The sequence below is a fragment of the Camelina sativa genome, chromosome 4 (genome assembly GCF_030686135.1).
Source record: "Camelina sativa cultivar CO46 ecotype springtype chromosome 4, ASM3068613v1".
Classification (NCBI taxonomy): domain Eukaryota; kingdom Viridiplantae; phylum Streptophyta; class Magnoliopsida; order Brassicales; family Brassicaceae; genus Camelina; species Camelina sativa.
Window position 1 is genome coordinate 5,460,044 of NC_141883.1, and position 21,646 is coordinate 5,481,689.

General features: G+C 33.6%; 1 non-coding gene across 1 annotated transcript; it reads right to left on the reverse strand.

Annotated features, from left to right (window-relative positions):
• Positions 1–211: 211 nt before the first annotated feature.
• Positions 212–318, reverse strand: LOC147945439 (small nucleolar RNA R71). Its single transcript, XR_015597906.1, has one exon. It is a non-coding gene; the product is annotated as a small nucleolar RNA R71 (small nucleolar RNA).
• Positions 319–21,646: the final 21,328 nt, after the last annotated feature.

A 21,646-nucleotide genomic window follows, 5' to 3' on the forward strand; every position in this document is an offset into this window, starting at 1 on the left:
ACTTGCACATCTTGATGAGTTTGACAGGCTATGTAGCCTCACCAATATAAATGGAGTTAGTGAGGATGCCTTGAAGCTGAGATTGTTTTCATTTTCTCTAGGAGATAAAGCCCATCAGTGGGAGAAGACTTTACCTTCTGGAAAAATCACCTCTTGGATTGATTGTAAGAAGTTCTTCCTTGCAAAATTCTTCTCTAGTTCAAGGACTGCACGTTTGAGGAACAAAATTTCCGGATTTCTCCAACAAAATGGCGAGTCTTTCAGTGAAGCATGGGAGTGCTTCAAAGGCTACCAGAGACAATGCACACACCATGGATTCAACGATGCATCTTTGTTGAGTACTTTGTATAGAGGTGTTATTCCCAGTATCAGAATACTTCTAGACACAGCCTCCAATGGAAGTTTCATGAATAGAGATGTAGCTGAAGGTTGGGAATTAGTAGAGAATTTTGCTCAATGCGATGCAAATTACAGTGAGGAATATGATTTCAGCTTAAAGGGAGGTGTTGATGCTGTGGAAGGGCATAGGAAGGAACTAAAGGCCTTAAATGAGAAGCTTGAGAAGCTAGATAAACTCCGTCTAACCCAACAAGAGCAAGTAAATGTTGTTTGTGAAGATGAGCAGTTTATGGTCCCAATCTATCCTCCACAACATCCCAAGCAGGCCCCTGCTCAAGATCAAGAACTGACGAATATGCTTCAGCAAGTTCTACAAGGTCAAGCTAATGAAGCTATGGAAACAGCTAGGCTGTTTACAGAGATGAACAACAAACTGGACTACATTAACAATGCCCATAATCTCAATATTGAAGATTTAACCTCCAGACTTCATCACCTTGAAAGCTTGGCTGTTTCTACTTGTTCAGGACAACTCCCAGGGACATCAATACTCCATCAAAGGGAGTTGGCTACAATCCATGCTATCACCTTAAGCGAGTTACCTGCCTATGAAGAAAACATTACAATCATTGGGGACAATGCAGTTCAAGATGGGGAGGATTTATGTGAAAATTATTATGCAGTCTTTGAGGGTGTAAATGAGCCAAAAGCAGAGATTTTCACAGCATATGAGGAAGCTCCAAGGGGAGCACGACCCCATAACACGACCCCATGTTCGGGTTCATATTTGGGTCCATGGTCGGATCATACCCCAACTCTTCCAGAACGCCCAGATTCAATCTCCAAGCTTCCCCAACAGCTAGAGTCAAGAAATCCTGCATCTGATGGGTTCTCAGCACTTCAAAATACTAACATTCCCAAGGATTCTGTGAGGGAGCTGACAACTACAGTGAATAAGATCAGTGTGAAAATCAAGAAAATTCAAGGGAAAGTCAGTGGTTCTTCCTCAAAGAAAGCAAAGCAAGGGCTGCATATAACGATGAGGAATAACACTTTTAGCATTGATCCTGGAAAAGGAGAAAAATGAAATCTCAGGGAATAGAGAGGACTTCATCACCTCTCAATAACCCTTACAAAGCATGAGTAGTGCGCACAGTCAAGCTTAGTGACTTTAAACAAGCTCACTTGGGAGGAAGTCCCAAAGGTATCCTTCTACATATGGCTTAAGTTTTTTTTGTTGTTTTAATTTCTTTTCTTTAGTGACTTTGAATTCTAGGAATAATAAAAAAAAAACATTAAGTGTTAAGGGAATATTTCAATGAGCTAGAGCCTATCCGATGCCAAACCCGATGGGGTACCCGATGCATGACTCGGATGCTGGTCCGAGTAAGTCGTCTGTGCGCATTTCTGATCTCTCTGACGAGCAAACACCAGCACCTGCTGACGCCGGAGACGACCCAGGCTACACGTTGGCGAGTATGGAGACTGCTGCAACCTCCTTCTTCTCCAACCCATGAGGTACCAATTTCATCCAACCCTTGTATATATCATTGCATTATGTTTAATTCATTTTGTGTGATTCTTGGATTCTTTTTCCAACTTTTATTTACACAAGGACTGTGTAATTTCAGTTTGGGGGAGAGTCCTAGAATGTATTTAATATTGTGTTTTATTTTCTTATTTTTCTAATTACAAATTTTTGCATACTAGTTTCATTAATTTGAGTATGCATCTTTGTGCATAAAAAAATCTTGAATTTTTTTTGAAAAAAAAAAAAAAAAAAGTGTTCATGTAGTTGCATTTGCATATTAGGATTGAGTCTAGTTTGTTTCATATAGGATTGTTGCATATGCATCTTAGGGGACAATGATTAAAACCACCTTGTTTAAAATCAAACCTTAGGATTGAAGCTATAGCCCTTAGTCACGGTTCATTGTTGCTAGATCAATCTTTGAAAAAAAATGAAACATCTTTGCTTAGAACCTTTGTGTCGTTTGAATGCTTCCTCCACTTGCTTGAACATTAGAACATCTCTCTATTATTGGAATTAATTTGAACTTTAATTGTTTTCCTTATGGAACTTGAATACTTGCTCATGGTAACTCTAAACTCGGGTTAGCACTCCATTTTTACCAATCCTTTCGTTTAACCCGATTCATTTGTCCTACCCATGAACCCAAACCTTTCTTTCAAACCTTGTTGTGAATTGTTGAGTGAGGCCTTTTTCATTGTGCTATAGATTGTGAAACCTTGAGAGTATTGAGAACGACAAAGAACTGCCTCTTGATTTAGCTAAGCTAGGATCTGAACTATCTAATAGATTAGGTTTTGAAAGATAAGTGGTTAGAATGTCTATTTGGGGTTGGATTGTGGAATAATAAAAAAAAAAAGTCCCTAAGGTTAGAATCAATTAGCTCTAAGTCTCTAAGTAAAAAAAAACATAGAGAAAAGTTCTTGCTATAGTCTCCTAGAAAGAAAGGAAAGAATATATATATATATATATATATATATATTAGGAGTTTAGCAAAGAAAGAAAAAAAAAAAAAGAGAAAGAGCTAGAAATTTAAAGTTTAAAAATCTAAACCTTAGGGAGTAAAAAAAGAGTTAAAATCAAGGATGTGGGTAGTTTAATTCTAGGGGGGTTTAAATAAACAAAAAGAGAAAAGAAAGTGAATAAGAAAAGGGTAGATCATCAAGAGTTAAGCTTTGTATGCCCAAATTGTTCTCAATATTAGATAGTTTTCACGATTGTCTAGCACTCTATCTTTTGAGAGAAAACCACCCAAAGAATTTGTTAAGCCTTACCCTTGAAACCGATTGAGCTCGATTCACTTTCCATTTGCAAGAATTCGCCAAACACTTAATGAATGTGAAAGAGATGTTCTTTATCTTTAGTTGGAGGTTGAGCTAAATCGATGCATGGTAATAAGCACAGAAAAATATTTGTAAGTATGTTGATTGATCTTAGCACCATTAAACTATCTTTAAGGACTATAGCTTGAATCCTTCGATTAGCATCTTAAGGTTGTGAATCCCCACTTTCAAACCGTACCCTCTTACTTCCTTGCTAGAGGACTAGCAAGATTTAAGTTTGGGGGTCTGATAACTCTCTAATTTACATGTTTTTAGCATCCTTTTTTGTCCATATTTTGCATTGTTCATACCTATAACCTAGCATTTTTAGGCCATTAACTGTAGAAATTCACTTTTAGGCCATTTAGGGTGTCGCATTCTTGCATTTGCACATTTTGGATGAAAACAGGTACTTTAGAGCCTACAAAAAAGCAAAAAGAAAGGTTAACAAGTTGCAGCTATCACAAGGAAGGAACTGGTTACATTTATAGGGTTTACACAGAAGCATCAAGAAGGAAAAAAGGAGGCACCCGACCATACCACCCGATAATTACCACATAGCACCTGGTCGAGTTCATGACGAGACCTGCAAATATCGACTCGAATGAAGATTTTACGGTGGGATTCAGGTTCTGAGTTCTTCATCAAAGTTATAGTATATCGAGTTCTCTTTCCAAAGGTGGTAATTTGAAGCCAATCGGATGTGCGGTTCAAGAGTTATTCCTGTTTTAGTAAGCGTATATACATCTGGATCGAAGAATGGAACCACCCGATCACCTATCCGATCATGCACCCGAAGGGGAGCTCGAGTTCCACCTCGTGTAGCATGGTCGAATACCTGCTGACGTGGCCGCTGTCGTGGCTAGGTCAACCTGTTTCCTTATAAATACCCCCTCTTAACCCTAATTTCGCGAGCTGGGAGGCGAGAGCCGTCTCCACTCTTTTCTTAGCATTTCTTTTCATGTTTTTGTTCTTCTTTCAACTTGAATTCTGTTTACATTTTGCTATTGCTTCTTTTTAATAAAACGTTTATCCCTTTCTCATCTTTATGATTATGCAATTTTTATTTATTTCTGGGTTTATGTTCTTTGTCATGAGATCTGAGTAGTGTAGTAAAGTTTCTAGGGATGGGATAGATGATTTTGTGTTCTTGATCGGTTAGGATGCTTTAGTTGATTGTGATGATTGATAGATTTCCTTCTAGGTTGGTGTTCTTAATGCTTTCAACAGACCGAAAGGTTGAGACTAGATCTAGGGCGTTTATAATGCTACATGCCGAAAGGAGTAGATAAAATGCTTGATTAGGCCAATGCTAGAGGTTTACTTAACTCTGAGTGACAAAATCAGATGAGTATAAGTCTACTAACAATAATGAATCGTTCTTAATGCCTGCTTGGTCATATTGCTAGTGCGACAGTGTGGTGATGTGATTAAGGTTGATTGTTGCTAGTGCAAAAGTGTGGTGACAAGGTCTTAGAGGTTCATTGTCTAGGAAATAATTGCTTGAGGCATGTAAGGCATCCATACTGGTCTAGAATACTTAGGATTCGATTACCCCCATCCGTAGGAGCTTTCGTATTTTAATTGTTTGCATTTTCTTTACTTACTCGACCACCAACCCGATCTGGTACTCGATCACCTGCATCGTGTGGTACTTCGAGTTGTTCTTGATTTTTATTCCTTTTGTTTTCTTATTTTTGTTCACATTAGGTTGATAGATAAAACCCCCATTATTACTTGGCTTGACTTGCATTGTTCTGATCATATCTTATCCGCTAGCATAACAACCATTTGGATTGATAACCCTTTGTACTACAACTGCATAGGGAATTGATACCCTGGGTGAAAACCTGTCTATCACTATCACTGCTGCTCCTGAAGGTTCACCTACCTCGTACAAAGGTTCAGGGAAATCAAAAAGATTTTCTCTGTCAAATATGGTATTCTAGTATTCCTCATCAGAAATATCTGCCTCCTCTGAATCCGAACCAACGACGCCGTCCGTGAAAGAATCTTCACAATCATTGCCAACCAGATCATCTCCAGTTGCATTACATTTTCCTTTGCCTTTACAATTTCCTGTTGTATGCTCTATCTCAGCTCCTTCCACCTCTCGTATAATCGGTACATCCTCATCAGAGATAGCATGATCTACAAAAAAAGATCTTGTTCCATTCGTACCTTCAGAGTTACACGAGAGGGATGGTGTTGCAGCATCTGCGAGACTGATTATGCCACTAGTATTAGTGCACAACAAATCTTCCAGCTCGGATTCCCTCATAGCATGGTCAGCATGACTGTTTGTAAGAGTTGAATCTAGAAAACTACACATTCTGATAGTTCCATCCGCACAGTTAACATCATTGTCTGGAAATAGTTCTCTCCTAAGCAGAGTGTTCCTATTGGGTTCAGTATTATTCCTTCCTCCTTTCCGGCTCGCCCGCATGAAACCTGAACCTGGGGCATTAAACCTCTTCACCAAGATCTTTCGCTTTCTCCACAGGAGAGCCTTGCCTTCTTTTTTCCGGTCGAGAAAGCGTACTACAATCAAGTGTTACTCTCTCATTTGGCGCCAAGCTATGAGGGGCATATGCGTAGGCAGTGTCAATATTTTTTTTCTCTTTCTCTGCAACAGAGCAGTCTCTCCTCATTCCCGTCGCACCGTCTGTAGCAGTTTCAGTCTCAAGAGAAAGCAACAGGTTTAGATGCACATCAGTTTTCATAACACTTGCTTGTTATGATGACTGGTGGTCTTGTGTTATGATGACCGGTGGTCTTGTGTTATTATGCACATCAGTTTTCACTCATATTGCTTGTTATGATGACCGGTGGTCTTGTGTTAACCGAGAACAGAGATAGCTGGGATGGAAGCCAATAGCTTAATTTTGGCTTCATGTTTAAGCCACCAAGCTCAAACTCGGTACGCACATTAGATATGAGTTGCTCATAACCCATATCAACAGACATAGAAATGTTGCGCGCATAACATTCTTTTGCTACAACGAAATCCCATATACCCTTGTCAGAGCATTCCCAGCTACCAACAATAACAAAAACAGGGATTTCCGCTGCCTAAACAACACAGACAACACAGACAACAACAATAAACTAGAAAGATTAGTACTCGTAGATAAATAGCACGAGCTTTGGAATTCACTCAGAGGCCATGTACTACCTACCAAACGACAATATATAGATTCCTTGGACAGAAGTCACATGATTTACCACTATATAGAACCATAACTATTATATAAACATATGACCATCTATACGAGACGAATGAAACGTAGGGACTACAAAAACATTAGTAGCTGTTATTACTAGGCCTGGGCATTTGGGTGTTCGGGTCGGGGTCAGGTTCGGGTAATTCAGGTTCGGGTTTTCGGGTTTAACGAATATAGGATCCGAACAGGTGTTCATATAATTTCGGGTCGGGGTCAGGTTCGGTTCCTTTCGGGTTCGGGTTATTTGGGTATTGACTTTAGGAAACCTGTAATGTATCCAAAATATATTCGGTTATGGATAGTACCTACTCGAACATATCCAAAGTACCCACAAAATCCTGAAATGTACCCAGAAAACCTGAATAACCCGAAAAACAAATGAAACTGCAGAACATGAAATCTTAAACAAATGAAACTGAGCATACCATGTTTCGCAAAACAATTCAAACACATACCATGTCTCGCAAAATAAGCAGCCCAACAAAGAAAAGGATGTCTTAAAATCTTAAACATCCCAACAAAGCAAACGAAACTTAAACATCCCAACAAAGAAAAGCATGTCTGGCAAATGAAAGAAAAAAAGAAAGAAGAATCATCGCAGCATTACCTCTCGATCAGATGTCGTTTCGACATTCGTCTTCTTCTTATCATCATCCATCGTTTCCGCAGTTTCTTAGCAAACAAACTTCAAGAGAAATATCCACAGAAACCCGACCCTTTTATAATATCCGCACACTTCGGCTGCGTTTATTATAACATCCACCGTACAGTAAAACCCTACTTGTTCTTGTCCACACAAACTCAAAACGCAACAATCAATTAGTCATGTCGTTGAACAGTTGTTCAATGACTTCCCGCATTTTTGGTTTTTTTTTAGAATTAGTCTATACCCGCTTACAGCATGAAGGGCAAATTCGTCTTTTACGATCTGAGAAAATGGTAGATCTACAAGGCCGTTCGAAAATAGCAGAAACGAAATATTCAGCCCAACAAGTAGTATTTATGTAAAAATCTCTTTTTTTTGTTGTTTTTATTTTATAGAATTGTTATCATTTACAAAATTTGTTGAGTGGGAATGATAATAATGTTAACGTTTTGATGCTAACGTCAAAATAATTGAGATCACTGAGACTTGAGGTCCAAAATCTACCCCACCCAATCTCTGCATCAAAAATCACAATCATCAAGTCATAAGATAACATCAATCTAATATGATAGCGTGGGGTCATGCATCATAACGTTTGATGGATGTTGAAAAACCAGTTACATGATTGAGTATCACCAAATTTCTGCTGTAAAGAAACTTGCGTTACGTGATTGAGATAAAAGATACGAAATTTGACAATTTTTTGCCTGAACTTTGTTTAGGAATAAGCCTACAATCGGCCCAATTAACAAGGTCCCATTTGAGATCGACCGGTACATGTTTGGACAAAACACAAATCCAAGTATCCAACGGCTGGAAAAATCACATACTTGGAAAACAAACACAATGTTTTGGTATTTTTCATCTATACTAGTATTTTTGCATTTTTGCAGCAGTTTTTGCTCAAAAATACTTTTTGGAAAGTTTTTGCATTTAATGCATTGACTTTAATATTTGTTACCAAAAATTTCAAAGTTAATTATAGGTAAGATTTAAAAAAATAAGGAAATTTGTCTACCTCATTTAAACATAAATATACGATTCTCTTTCATTTTTATTTGAATTTATATTTAAATTATCTTGAATTATTCTATAATACATTTAATTAATAAAAATTGTGATTTTTTCTTGCATACGATGTAATAAATTTTTTTTAAAACGGACATATATTACTCAATAGATGAATAAAAAAATAACGGGTATAATATCCCACATCGCCTAAAAAATTAGGCAATAGTTCAGAGTTATACAATAAAAGAGACCAAAATGATTCAGAATACAAATGAGTAGAAAGCTTAATTTATCAGGCATCCAAACTTAAAAAACTTTTATTTGGTTTATTCCAGTTCTTTATTTTAAATATTTTTAAAAAGTTAAATATTATAAATATTTAAAACTTTTAAAAAGTTAAATATTATAATTATTTATATTTTATAAAACGTATAAATATTATAAATATTTATATTTTTAGAAAGTTAAACTTTATAATATATTAATAATATTTAAAAGTTTATGAAGTTTCAAATATTATAAATATTTAAACTTCTTATAAAGTTTAAATATTATAAATATTTCAACTTTTTAAAAAGTTAGAAGACCTTTAAAATATTAATAATATATTTTAATTTTTACGAAACTTCAAATATGAGAATTACTCAACCGTTTTAAGAATTCTAAGTATTATAAATATTTAAACTTTATAAGAAGAGCCAATCTTATAAAATGTAAATGGTTACAATCTTAATAAATAACATATCAACTCAATCTAATATTTATAATACAAAACAATAAATATTAAAAATTAAGATGATATAGTGCGAGTTAAAATATCTCGGGACGGGGTTATATAGCGGGACGGGTTTTGTCAATATTTATCTAAATTGAAAATATCATTAATTCGGTGTTACACGGGTAAAAAATAATTTCATTATTTTGTTAATACTATTGGTATCAGAGAATATATATATTTAATTAAATTGATTATTTAAATATTATGTAAAAATAAATTATATTATGGTATTATATGGTTTAAACTATAAAATTAACAAATATTATATAATTATTTAACTAACAAATACAACTTATAATTTAAATGTTTTAATCATAAATAATTTTTCCGCGGTGTACCGCGGGTCGTAATCTAGTTACATTTAAAATAGAATACAAGGGATTCAATATGAAATTTTTATACAAACTAATATTTAAAATCACAGAAACCCAAAAATATATTTTAAAATAATAAATCATTTTGTATATTTGTACAAAATAGTGGTTTTTGTTTATTTATATTATATAATTTATATCACTATAAACTAGAATAATACTCAATTTTTTTCACGTGGCTGTTTTGTATTTTCTTTTTTTGTTAGCATTATACTCCATTTATAATGATGTAAATAGCCTTATTTTATTGTAAGCAAAATAAAAATATAAACAATTTTTTGCTTGATTATAAGATTTCATGTTATTAGACAAAGAGGTGAATCAAGAAAGTTGTGTTTGATTTAATGAATCAATATTTGGACGTCGTACCAGAGAGTAGGAAAAACTGAATTTTATTAATTAACAAAATTTATATCGTTTATTTCCGCACATAAATATAATTATATCTCAAAAAACATTATATTCAAAGAATCAGTAAGTCCTTGACTACCAAATATGATTTTCCTATTCATCTTTCACATCTCCTTAATTTTACAAAATATGTGTACACTAACCAAAATAATATTAATAGGATTTGAAAGCCAAACGCGAGATTTGACATTTTCAACACATGAAACAATACCTACTTTAATATATAGATTGAGTTTTATTTTGTTTTCCGAAAAGAATTATAGTACATAACAGACAAAAAGAAAAATAGGTATAACATAGATGAAAAAGTATCTCAAAATAGCCAAGGAGACTGCCTGAAACCTAACCCGCATGATTCAGAGGAGTTTCAAATTATTATACCTTTTAAATGCATAATAATCCAAAATCTATGAACTTCAAATTGAATCATGGAGGTGAAAATGATCAAGCAAGTCATCCTTGGCTATTAAACATAACTCTTTTCGCTATGTTAAACCTCTCTTCTTCTTTATTCACTTCATAACTCTCTAGATGTCTCATTCCTCACATGCATGTGTGCTCTCTTTTTATAATCTTTGAGAAGGAATATAATATATGCGTATAAAAATTTCTAAAATTATCTCTTTTTTTTTTGCATGGGCTAAATATAGTCAACTTTGAATTCTTTATCACGGGAATATGTTCTTTTAAATGGACCATTTTCGGGTCACTAAGATAATATTCTTTTCAGTTCATTCACACAAAACTATATATCAAAATTAGAGAGTTGTTTTTGTAGTGTTTCCACAATAGTCCTCCGAATATTTTTATCTTGGATTGGTGAAATTAATTTATAACAAAAATAAATAATTGTGTTATATATAAACCGCAGATTAAATCGTAGAATTAACGATCAAAATACAATTATACAATCTTAAATTTAAAACAAAACGTAAAAAATTAACTAATAATTACAATTTGAAATTTAATGATTTTAGTAAAAAAAAATAATTCTACGGTGTATTGTGGGTTAAAATCTAATTAATTTAAGAAAAAAGGTGAATAAAGAAGTTCACCCGTAGTAGTGGATGAACTCATCTACTAATAGATTAACATCCAAGTAATAATATTTTGCTAACGTGTGGTTAACTCATTGTGGTTGATAATTGTTCTCAACTTATTTCAGATCGCTTATTATTCTCACTACTTTGTATATATGCATACTTTTTAGTTGAAATTCGAATGATAGATTAATAATAAAAAATAACTCTCGTTAAAATTCTAAAATAGGAAATTTTTTATGGTATGCTGTATCTTTTTATTACCCCTTTTGGATATTGAAAGGTTTGACCGTTAAATTAAAGAACTAGAATACATTCGGCATATTTTTTGGGACAATGCCGAATCAATCCACGCCCATCATTTTTTCAAAGTAATCGATTCTTTTCTATTATCCATATATTTTTCACATCTGACTGTTGAGATTTGATTTGGTTCAAATGTCAGCGTCATATAACCATGTCGTTTTATTTGTAGTTTTAGGGACACTTTGGTATAAACAGATGTACATGTAAGCAATAGAGTTCTGATGTTTTTTGAAAATTATAAGCTATTTAAAACAAAAATTTTTAATGTGCAAATGAGGATAACTTATGTACATGAAGTTATTATTTTATTTTATTTTATTTTCTCTGCCTAATCAATCCGTTGTATACTTGTCAAATTGTTTTATTCACGTATATCTGCTCGTTTGTACGGTAAACCTACTATTTTGTTCTTTTTCTAAACTCATGTTGATCATTCTTTGTAGGTAGTTTAATTTCTATTGTAGGTTTTACGTGTCACAAAAACGAATTTGTAATTTATATTTTATGTTAAGTAAAACATTCAGATAACTAACTGCTTATTAGGAAGGTTTTAGTTTGGACTTCTCAGTTAGACTAGGTTTATAGGTAAGCTTTGTAATTAAGTCATCACATTTGTATTTTTTTTCATTGTAGACTATTTTGTCAACAGTATGAGTTATGGAGATTTACATTATAGCGTTACTAAAACAAACCTCAGACTACAAGTCTTAGTTATAGTAGATTTGTTGTGTATGAATTAGCCTTTAATTATCATCGTGTTGACAACTCTGTCGAGATATATCCCAATTTACATTTCAAAAGGATCCTAGGTTGCATTTAAACCTGGTGCAGCGTAAACGTAACAAGGTCCAAGGTTCGTGGATTTCGAAGGAATGACCGAATGACAAACAATGATAGAAACAGAAAATATAGTTGAACCAATGACCAAGATGATAAGGGGTGCATAAACTTAAATTATGGTTTTGTTTCACTAATAATCAAAGCTAATGAACTCTACGCACACGTACAACACAAGACCACCTAGATACTAATAGGAAAGCTATAAAACCCAAATTTTAAGAAGGACATAAGATCAAACATAAACACTTGAAACTGCGGTTTCATCACCAATACCATGCAACATTTCACTATATACATGCAAATAGCCTTAAAATCATCTGCATTGTGTCTCCATGATTTTTCTTGTCACGTCTCTCTAATTTTGGATGAAGGTAAACGTCTGACATGAGAGAGAAGAACATATAAGGATAGCCAAGGAGACTGCCTGATATCTTTTGATGAGCGAACTGGTCATTACTTGTTATAACTTATAGTCACTTGTCAAATATGACATAACCATTTTACTCAAAGAAACAGGCAAGTCATCCTTGGCTACCATATATGATTCTCCTATTGATACTTGACATCTCCTTCTAAATAATGTGCGTACTCACGACATACACTATAACAAATTCTTTAGAAACTAACCGGGAAAATTTGACGTTTTTGAAACATATTTAACACTCTAACAAAGTTTGAATATATATAGTTGAAGTGCATATTTATAGTGATTCTGAAGACATTAATGAAATTAGGTCTAACATGGATGAAAAAAGCATGTCAAGATAGCCAAAGAGACTGCCTGAAACCTAACCCGCAAGATTCAACATGATTTTCGAACTATTATACTTTTAAAATGCATAATAATCGAAAACGCATGAATCTAAAATTGAATCATGGAGGTGAAAAAGATCAGGCAAGTCATCCTTGGCTACCAAACATGACTCTTTTCGCCATGTTAGACCTCTCTTCTTCATTATACGCTTTACAACTCTCTCTATGTCTCATTCCTCACATGCATGTGCCCTCTTTTTATAACCCTTGAGAAGGAATATGTGCTTACTGGTTTCTAAAATGATCTCTTTTCTTTTTGCATGGGCTAAATATAGTCAACTTTGAAAATTCCATCACTAGAATATGTTCCTCTAAATGGACAATTTTTTTGGGTCATTTAGATATTATTCTTGTCGTTTCATTCACAAAATTATACATCGCATTTCATTTATGGGTGTAAGAGTTTCTCCAATTTAGAAACTTTAATTTACGTTGTCGAATCATCTCGATTTTGTTTATATAAAATAGACCTATGTACATTTTAGATGTGGTTATTGCAAATAGTTTGAAACTATTGTTTCAGTTGGTATACTCAAAACACATTTAAATTATATAAGGTTAAGTTTGAGTGTAATAGTTTATGATTTATATATTGAACCGTAGACATATTACTTAATAGATAGTTTAAAATCAATCAATAAATTGGCTATAGATAAAAAAAAAAGAAGCTTTTGAACATATGTCGGTTAACTCATCCATCTGGTTGATAAAATGTTCTTAATATATTCATATTGCATACATACTTTTTTGTAATAGTAGTAATCGAGTACACATATATATACTATACGGTCCCTTTTATCTAACTGAAATGTGAAAATAAAAAACTATTCCTTCGAACTGATCGTGCTCTCTGCCTTATGATATGGGCATGTTTTTTAACAAAAAAAAAAAAAAAAAAAAAAAAAAAAAAAAAAAAAGAGGTTATTCTTCACGTTTTTTCTAATTTAATTTATAATAAAAACATCGTTTCCCCTAAAATTCCAAAAATATAAATTTTGACGATATATATGTTGCATTTTTCTTATCACCTCTTTTGCATATAAAAAAGGTTTGACCATGAAATGAAAGAAAACAGAATACCTTTGGACATTGCCGAAGATATAAAGTAGTCGATCCTCCTTTCTTCATATCGTTTATATTATCGATAGTTGAGAATGTGATTTTATTTGGTTCAAGTGTCTTTTTGGTATATATGTTTTCACAGGTATTGTTCACTGGCATGGCATCTATTGGATTTTTTTTTTTTTTTTTTTTTTTTTTTTTTTTTTTAAAAAAAAACAAGCATACTCCGCAGAACAGTTTGCCCAAAAAAAAAAAGTCTGCATAACAATGTTCAATATTTTATTTCCAACAACATGTATCAGCTGTGTGAATGTTAACGAGTATCATAAGCGATTAAAACTAAAGTTCCCCAATTTAAATTATAATTCTACAAAAATAAACACCATGCTCATGTAATACAAAATTCATAGAGAAACAAATTAGCAAATTAGTCTTTAAACATTTGTCTTTCTTTTTTTTTCGCTACAAAATGGTTAACCAAGTTTTCAAAATCAACGATTCTAACTAATTATCTTTAGATTGATAAAATAGACTAGTGTACAAATTAAAGAAGTTCTCACGGGATTCTTGTCGTTTCTCATTTGAGATATCTTTTCTTTCTCTTCTATGTTTATTTTTTTTTCAATTATTTTAATAAGAAATCTCATTGGAGATGCTTTGATATCTCTCGTTTTCTCTTATTATTTAAGAAACTAGAACTCCATGTTTGTGCTATGATGTACGTAGTGTAGTTAGTCGCCTCTTGTCTATGCGGTTTGGGTTGGACAGTTACAAGTTCGGACTGTTCCACCACGGCCTCTTTCTCTGTGAATAGAGTCCATGATGCTTTATGGGGTGTATTCAAATCATGATTTTGGAGAATTTAGATTTGAATGACTTTTAAGAGTATTTTGGTAGTTATTTATTATTATTTTCTATATTTAAAAAGAAAAAATAGTTTGTGATTGGATGAGATTTACTGAGATTTTAAAAATAATTTTGGGTGATTTTAAAGATTCTCACACAAAGGCACATTGTTCATCTACTTGTTAAACAAGAATGTAACATTCATAATGATGAACAAAAATAATTGAAAGAATAACACGAAACTCATCACGTGTATGTAAATTCGTGTCCTACTGAGACTTGTTTAAGCAAGCCATCAACGCTGATGACGTGAAACCCATATGGAACCCTTGACGGAAGCTTAACCATTGCTTAGACCTCCAAGCTAATGGCGTTAACGATCTTTAACTCCGAAATCTATGTCTTTCTCATCGTGGACGAAACAGAGGATGCATCCTTTGTTCTCTTCTCCTCCTCCTTCTTCGGGGAGAAACAGAGGCTCTCCACCGTTAGGGTTATCATACCATATAGTAACAGGATTATTAGGTTTTCTTATCATAAGATGTTACCGCTATCTCTGATGAAAACAAAGCAACCTATTTCCGGGAAAAAAATCATTACTTTTCGACTTGATTTCACTTTCTCAGGAAACAAATATGAAAACCTTTCGAAACCCAAGTTTGATTCATAAAGAAGCCAGCTTGGCTCTGTTTCTAGCGATGACCATGGCGGTCAAAGGAGTTTTCGAGAGATTCATCGTGGAGAAGAGTAGCGTGAACCCTTTGGCAATGCGGTCTAAGCATGATGCAACCATTGCTAACTTTGGCGTTCCTAACTACGGTGGTTACATGATCGGCTTCTTCGTTTACGCTCGTAAAGGAGCTGACGGATGTGACTCTTTTCACAAAACTAGTTTCAAACCCAAGTTACCTCGCTGGCATTTTCTTCTATTACGTGAATTGTCTTTTTTAAACAATCCTTCAAAATCACATTTACGAAGGTGTGATTTTTTCAATAGGATTTCTCTATAAAATAGTAACCAAAATCTCCCAAAATAACTACTATGATTTTCTTAAAAAAAAGGTTGTGTTTTGAATAACAGTTGATTCCAGTGGCGGAGCCAGAAAATTTATTCACCAGGGTCATAATTTTCTTTTAAAAAAAAAAATACATAAATTTAACTTATTTTTTTTAGACTCCCGATAGTGTTAATGTGTTATAAAAAAAAACCTACGATAGTGTATAAAAAAAACAAATTAGATGTTAAATATTTAGGTTAATTTATAGGAATGAGCTTAACAATATAAATATATCTACAAAGAGTGTTATTGGGCTTAATATTGTTCATAAGGCTTAACTACATTATAGTTTCACATGGGTCAATAATCTTGTTGGACTAATTTTTACCTGGGTCAATTGTCTTATTAGGTAAGGATCAATTTTTTATTTACACTAAAATTCAACTATTTTTTATTTACACTAAAATTCAACTATTTTTTATTTTTCACCAGGGTCAATTGACCCTTATGGTTGGTCACTGGCTCCGCCACTGGTTGATTCAATATGATTTTTACAAATTATAGATTGAATAACAGGATATTTTGTGTGATTTTGATTGATTTTAACAAATTTCATATTGAATAACATTGGATTTGAGAATTGATTTAAAAATCTTTAGTTGAATAACAAATGACTTAAAAAAACAAAAAAACAAAAAACCTCCAATGGTGTTGTGTAGCGAAATACTTAGTTCTAGTAGCGAAAGCACTTGCATTGTGTAGTGCACTCATAATGGCAGCCGGTCAGTCGGATTTTGCCTCTCTAATGGTGTTGTGGGATTCTCAAGTCCTGGTTTCACTCATGAACGCTAAGGAAAGTACTATAGAGCGAAAAGAGATCCTCCATGATATAGCCTTTTTATGTAACTCCTCTTTCATGCTTTTCTTCTAGCTTTGCCAGCCTTTGTGGCTTTTTGTAGTTCCTTGAGTGGTTCGTCCGCTTTATCGATTGACGAGTTAGCCGCTAATTCTCTGTCGTTTCCTTTAACGGTTTCTTCTCCAAATATTTTCCTCCATTTTTTGAAAGTCGTACGTCTGTATTTATAGAATATTGTGTCGGTTCGTCCACCAAAATGGCTAAAATACTTTTATCTACATTCTAAGAATCTCATCTATTTTTCAGAATGCTATTTGGATTTTGCAGATGTCCATGGGCCGGGCTCCATCCGGGGGTGAAAACCAACCCCCAACATCGACGCACATATATTAATGAATTCGTGAAGATCAAAAATGTATATATTTTTCTCTTATATAGTTTAAGGTTGATTTTTTAGCAACGTTAGACTTCATAGTCGAGTTTTACATTTGTAAGATCTATGTCTTCAGTTTAGAACTCGAAAACCATTTCAGTGTTCCAAACAAAACTGGTACATAAAATATTTTTGTCATTTTCAATCTATTAATTAAGGAAGCGAAGATAACAAAAGTAATTGTGTTTTAGAAGAGAAAATAAATTTTAGCCTCTTTTACCATTTGAAATCTTTGAAGAAAGCCTATTGTAGGACAGACTGACTCAGAGCAATATAAGATTGGTGCGGTCTTCCATTTGTAACACTTCGGGAAGTCGATTTAAAACACGGTTTTGTAGCTTTTTGTTCCATTATGATTTCCCATTTTAGAGAATTGATTGCTCTGAGTAACTCCCTACTTTCCAAGTAGAAAATAACCAAATCCGGTATCATTGTGAGTAAGCTTGAGGAAGCCTAAATAAGATTTTGAATTTCCGCTCCAAGATACAAGACAGGAGGTAGCCAATAAAGGCCACATGGAAAATTACCTTCCATCGTTTGATTACCAAATACCATTCAGCACCATATATAGAGATTCCGATTTACTTCCACGAGAACAATACCATAAGAACAGCTTTCCATGAAACTTGATAGCAAGACTCATTTGAGGTGGGTGGGACCATCCGATCAAGTGTATAAAACTGAGTCGATAGCCAATTAGTTGTATCCTCCCGAGCTTTTTGAATTTTCGAGAGAGGGTCAATGTAAATTTATTTGTAAATGAATGGATTCAGTTTCTTCCACTATGTCACATAATCCAAGGCCCCAATTGCTTGATTTTCATGTATATACATTGATGTATACACGAAATGTAATACCTTATACCTATATATATATACACTATATATAAACATGCAAAAAGCCTAAAAAACAATCAAAATTAGTCTTTCATGAAAACTCATGTCGTGTCTCTTATTTTGGATGAAAGTGAAAGTCTGAGATGAAAGAGAAGAACATATAAGGATAGCCAAGGAGACTGCCTGATATCTTTATAAGTAAAATGGTCATTAATTGATATAAGTCATACTCACTTGTCAAACAAGACTACACTAACCATTTTACTCAAAGAAACAGGCAAGTCATCCTTGGCTACCAAAGTATGATTCTCCTATTCATCTTTGACATCTCCTTCTAAATAATGTGTGCATTCACGACATATACTATGAAATGAAACATGCTTAGAAACCTATCTAAGAAAACTTATGATTTTCGACACAACACCTTATAACACATGACACCTTTACAAAGATTGAAATATTTTTATAAATTAGTGAATTTATAGTGATTCGGAAGACCGAAAGAAGTAAGGAATAACATGGATGAAAAAAGCATGTCAAGATAGCCAAGGAGACTGCCTGAAACCTAACCCTCAAGATTCAACATGATTTCAAATTATTATAACTTTTAAATGCATAATAATTCAAAACCCATGAACTGAAAATTGAATCTTGGAGATGAAAAGATCAGGCAAGTCATCCTTGGCTACTAAACATGACTCTTTACGCCATGTTAGACCTTTCTTCTTCATTACACACTTCATAACTCTCTATATGTCACATTCCTCACCTGCATGTGCTCTCTTTTTATAACTCTTGCGAAGGAATATATGCTTATTGATTTCTAAACTTATCTCTTTTCTTTTTGCATGGGCTAAATATAGTCAACTTTGAATTCTCTATCACTAGAATATGTTCCTCTAAATGGACCATTTTTTTTTGGGTCATTTAGATAATATTCTTGTCGGTTCAATCACAAAATTATATACATCACATTTCATTTTCGCAATCTAGAAACATTACATGTCAAATCATCTAGATTTTGGTTATATCTAATTAAATAGTGTACATTTTATATGTGAGTTTGATTAAATCAGTGAAAAATTAAATGCAGATTCAGATGTGGTTATTTCAATCAGTATGCAAACCAAAAATATATTACCAATTGATAGTTTTTTTTTCTTTTTTTGAACTAAACCAATTGATAGTTTAATATCTAAAATATATTGGCTAAAGATAATAAGCTTTTTTCCACATATATATTCCATGTGGTTGAGAAAATATTCTCCCTTTGTTTTTTTTTTTGATCAACCAAATGTTATCATTCCATTATAGAAAGTAACATACAAAATACATAAGGTTTTTAGGATACAACATAAAAGAAACTTGCCCAAAGCATAAAACAAACAGGAAGCAGATAAAGATAGGGACAATCGATTGCAGTAGTTTGAGAGTTATGGACCATAAGGTAGAAACCAAAATGGACCCTGTGAGATCAATACAAGTCGATGTGAACTCCTTGAGCAGGTCAAAGGAGGAAGGGGTGGCCATTGTCTTTATTCGAAGACTATTTGGCGAAGATAGGTTCAAAGCTGATCGTCTCACCGGAGTGAGGGAGGTTACTCTAGGTAGAGCTTTGATGAGAGGTCGAGAAAGGTTGGAGCTCTGAGGTCCGATCGCTACTAGAGTAGTTGCAGGTCCAAAGTTGATTGGGAAGAGCTTAAAGGGACTGTGGTAATCACTGCTCCGTAGAGTAGGGATCATAATGCCACTGATCTTCAAAGTTCTATGAGGGGGCTTCATAAAGTAAATGATTTGCGGTTTTGAGATCTTTGCAAACAGGCGAGATGGAGATAGGAGGCTGGTGAAGGCTCGGTAACCCCAACTCTGTAGAGGTGGGCTCATAATGCCAAACTTCACCAAACTGGCTCCAAGACTCATAATACATTTTATATGTGAGTTTGATTAAATCAGTGAAAAAATAAATGCAGATTCAGATGTGGTTATTTCAATCAGTATGCAAACCAAAAATATATTACCAATTGATAGTTTTTTTTTTTTTTTTTGAACTAAACCAATTGATAGTTTAATATCTAAAATATATTGGCTAAAGATAATAAGCTTTTTTCCACATATATATTCCATGTGGTTGAGAAAATATTCTCCCTTTATTTCATGTTTCTTATGTGCTCACTACTTCGCATACATTCTTTTTATTACTTTGTTGAAATACTAATTAATAATTGCTCAATCGAGTATATATATACGGTCCCTTTTATTTAAGTGCAATATGTAAGAAAATGATCCTTTGAATTGATGCTTCTGCCTTATGGTATGGGCAAGTTGTTGTTCTTCACTTTGTATCTCTCATTCACATTAAAATTCAATTTCCTTAAAATTCTAAAATAGGAAATGTTTTGTTGAGATGTTGCATCTCTTTATCACCTCTTTTGGATATAAAAAGGTTTGACCATTAAATGAAAGAATCAGGAATACCTTTATAAAATCCACGCCACACCTATACATTTTATAAAGCAGACAGTTCTCTCTCTTTTGTTTTTTTTCTCTCATATCTTTATATTACCAATCGTTGAGATTTGATATTCTCTGAATGTCATCATCATAACATCATGTCCTTTTAGTAAGTTTTCAAAAAAATTGTAACAAGCGTAGTCTGCAGAACAGTGTTCACTATTTTCTTCCAATGAGATATATATTACACTTAGAGCATGAGAAGACACTAATTGTTTTTTTTTCCTGATGAAGTCTTAGAAGTAGTAAATCAAAATTTGTAAATTTAATTAATATTTATTTGTTAACTTCAGTTTATTAAATCAGAATAAGGACTTAGGAAGCCAAGACACTAGACAACGTATATAACGGTGTCCCAAAAGAGAAATAAAAATCAGGCAGCCTCTTCTCCTAGCAATAGAAGTCTGATCTGAATAAAGCATTCTGTTGGAGGGACCGTCTTGAGCAATATAAGATTGGTGACTGCCGTCTTTTGTAATACTTCAGGCAGTGGACTGGATACAACACAAGATTTTGTAGCTTTTGGTTTCTAGATGATATCTTTTTTTCCAAAATCGATTTAACTTCACAACATATCGAAAGGACAACCACTTCTCTGGATAATTGATCGCTCTGATAACATGTCGCCTTGTAGAGTACATATCGCAATCCAGTCTCTTTATAAGCACTACCAAAGAACACTTAAAATCTCCAGATAAAGGCGTTTCGCACATGGAAAATTACCTTACACGGCCTAATCACCAATACCACGCAGCACATAGAGATTCCATTTACATTCCACGCAGATCTTAGGTTGCATTGGAAGCATACCTTAAGAGGAGCTTCCATGAAACTTGATGTCGAGACTCATTAAGTTGGTGGGCTCATATGGAGTATTGGATTGATTGGATAGCCAATCCGCGTTATCATCCCGGGAGTTTTTTGAATTACCAAGAAGGGTCAAAGCAAAACGATTCCGTTTCTCCCACGATGTAACATATTTCAAGGCCAAAACATAACCGCTAAACTTTTAATATAATATTGATGTATACGCAAAATATAACCTAATACATTCACTATATACATGCAAATAGCCTCAAAATCATCAACATTGTGTCTCCATGATTTTTCTTGTCGTGTCTCTCTAATTTTGAATGAAGGTAAACGTCTGAGATGAGAGAGAAGAACATATAAGGATAGCCAAGGAGACTGCCTGATATAGCGAAATGGTCATTACTTGATATAACTTATAGTCACTTGTCAAATATGACATAACCATTTTACTCAAAGAAACAGGCAAGTCATCCTTGGCTACCAAATATGATTCTTCTATTCATCTTTGACATCTCCTTCTAAATAATGTGCATACTCACCGTATATATATATAGTATAACAAATGCTTTAGTTACCAACCGGGCAAATTTGACGTTTACGAAACGTATCACTCTAACAATGATTTAATATATTTATTTGAAGTGCATTTATAGATT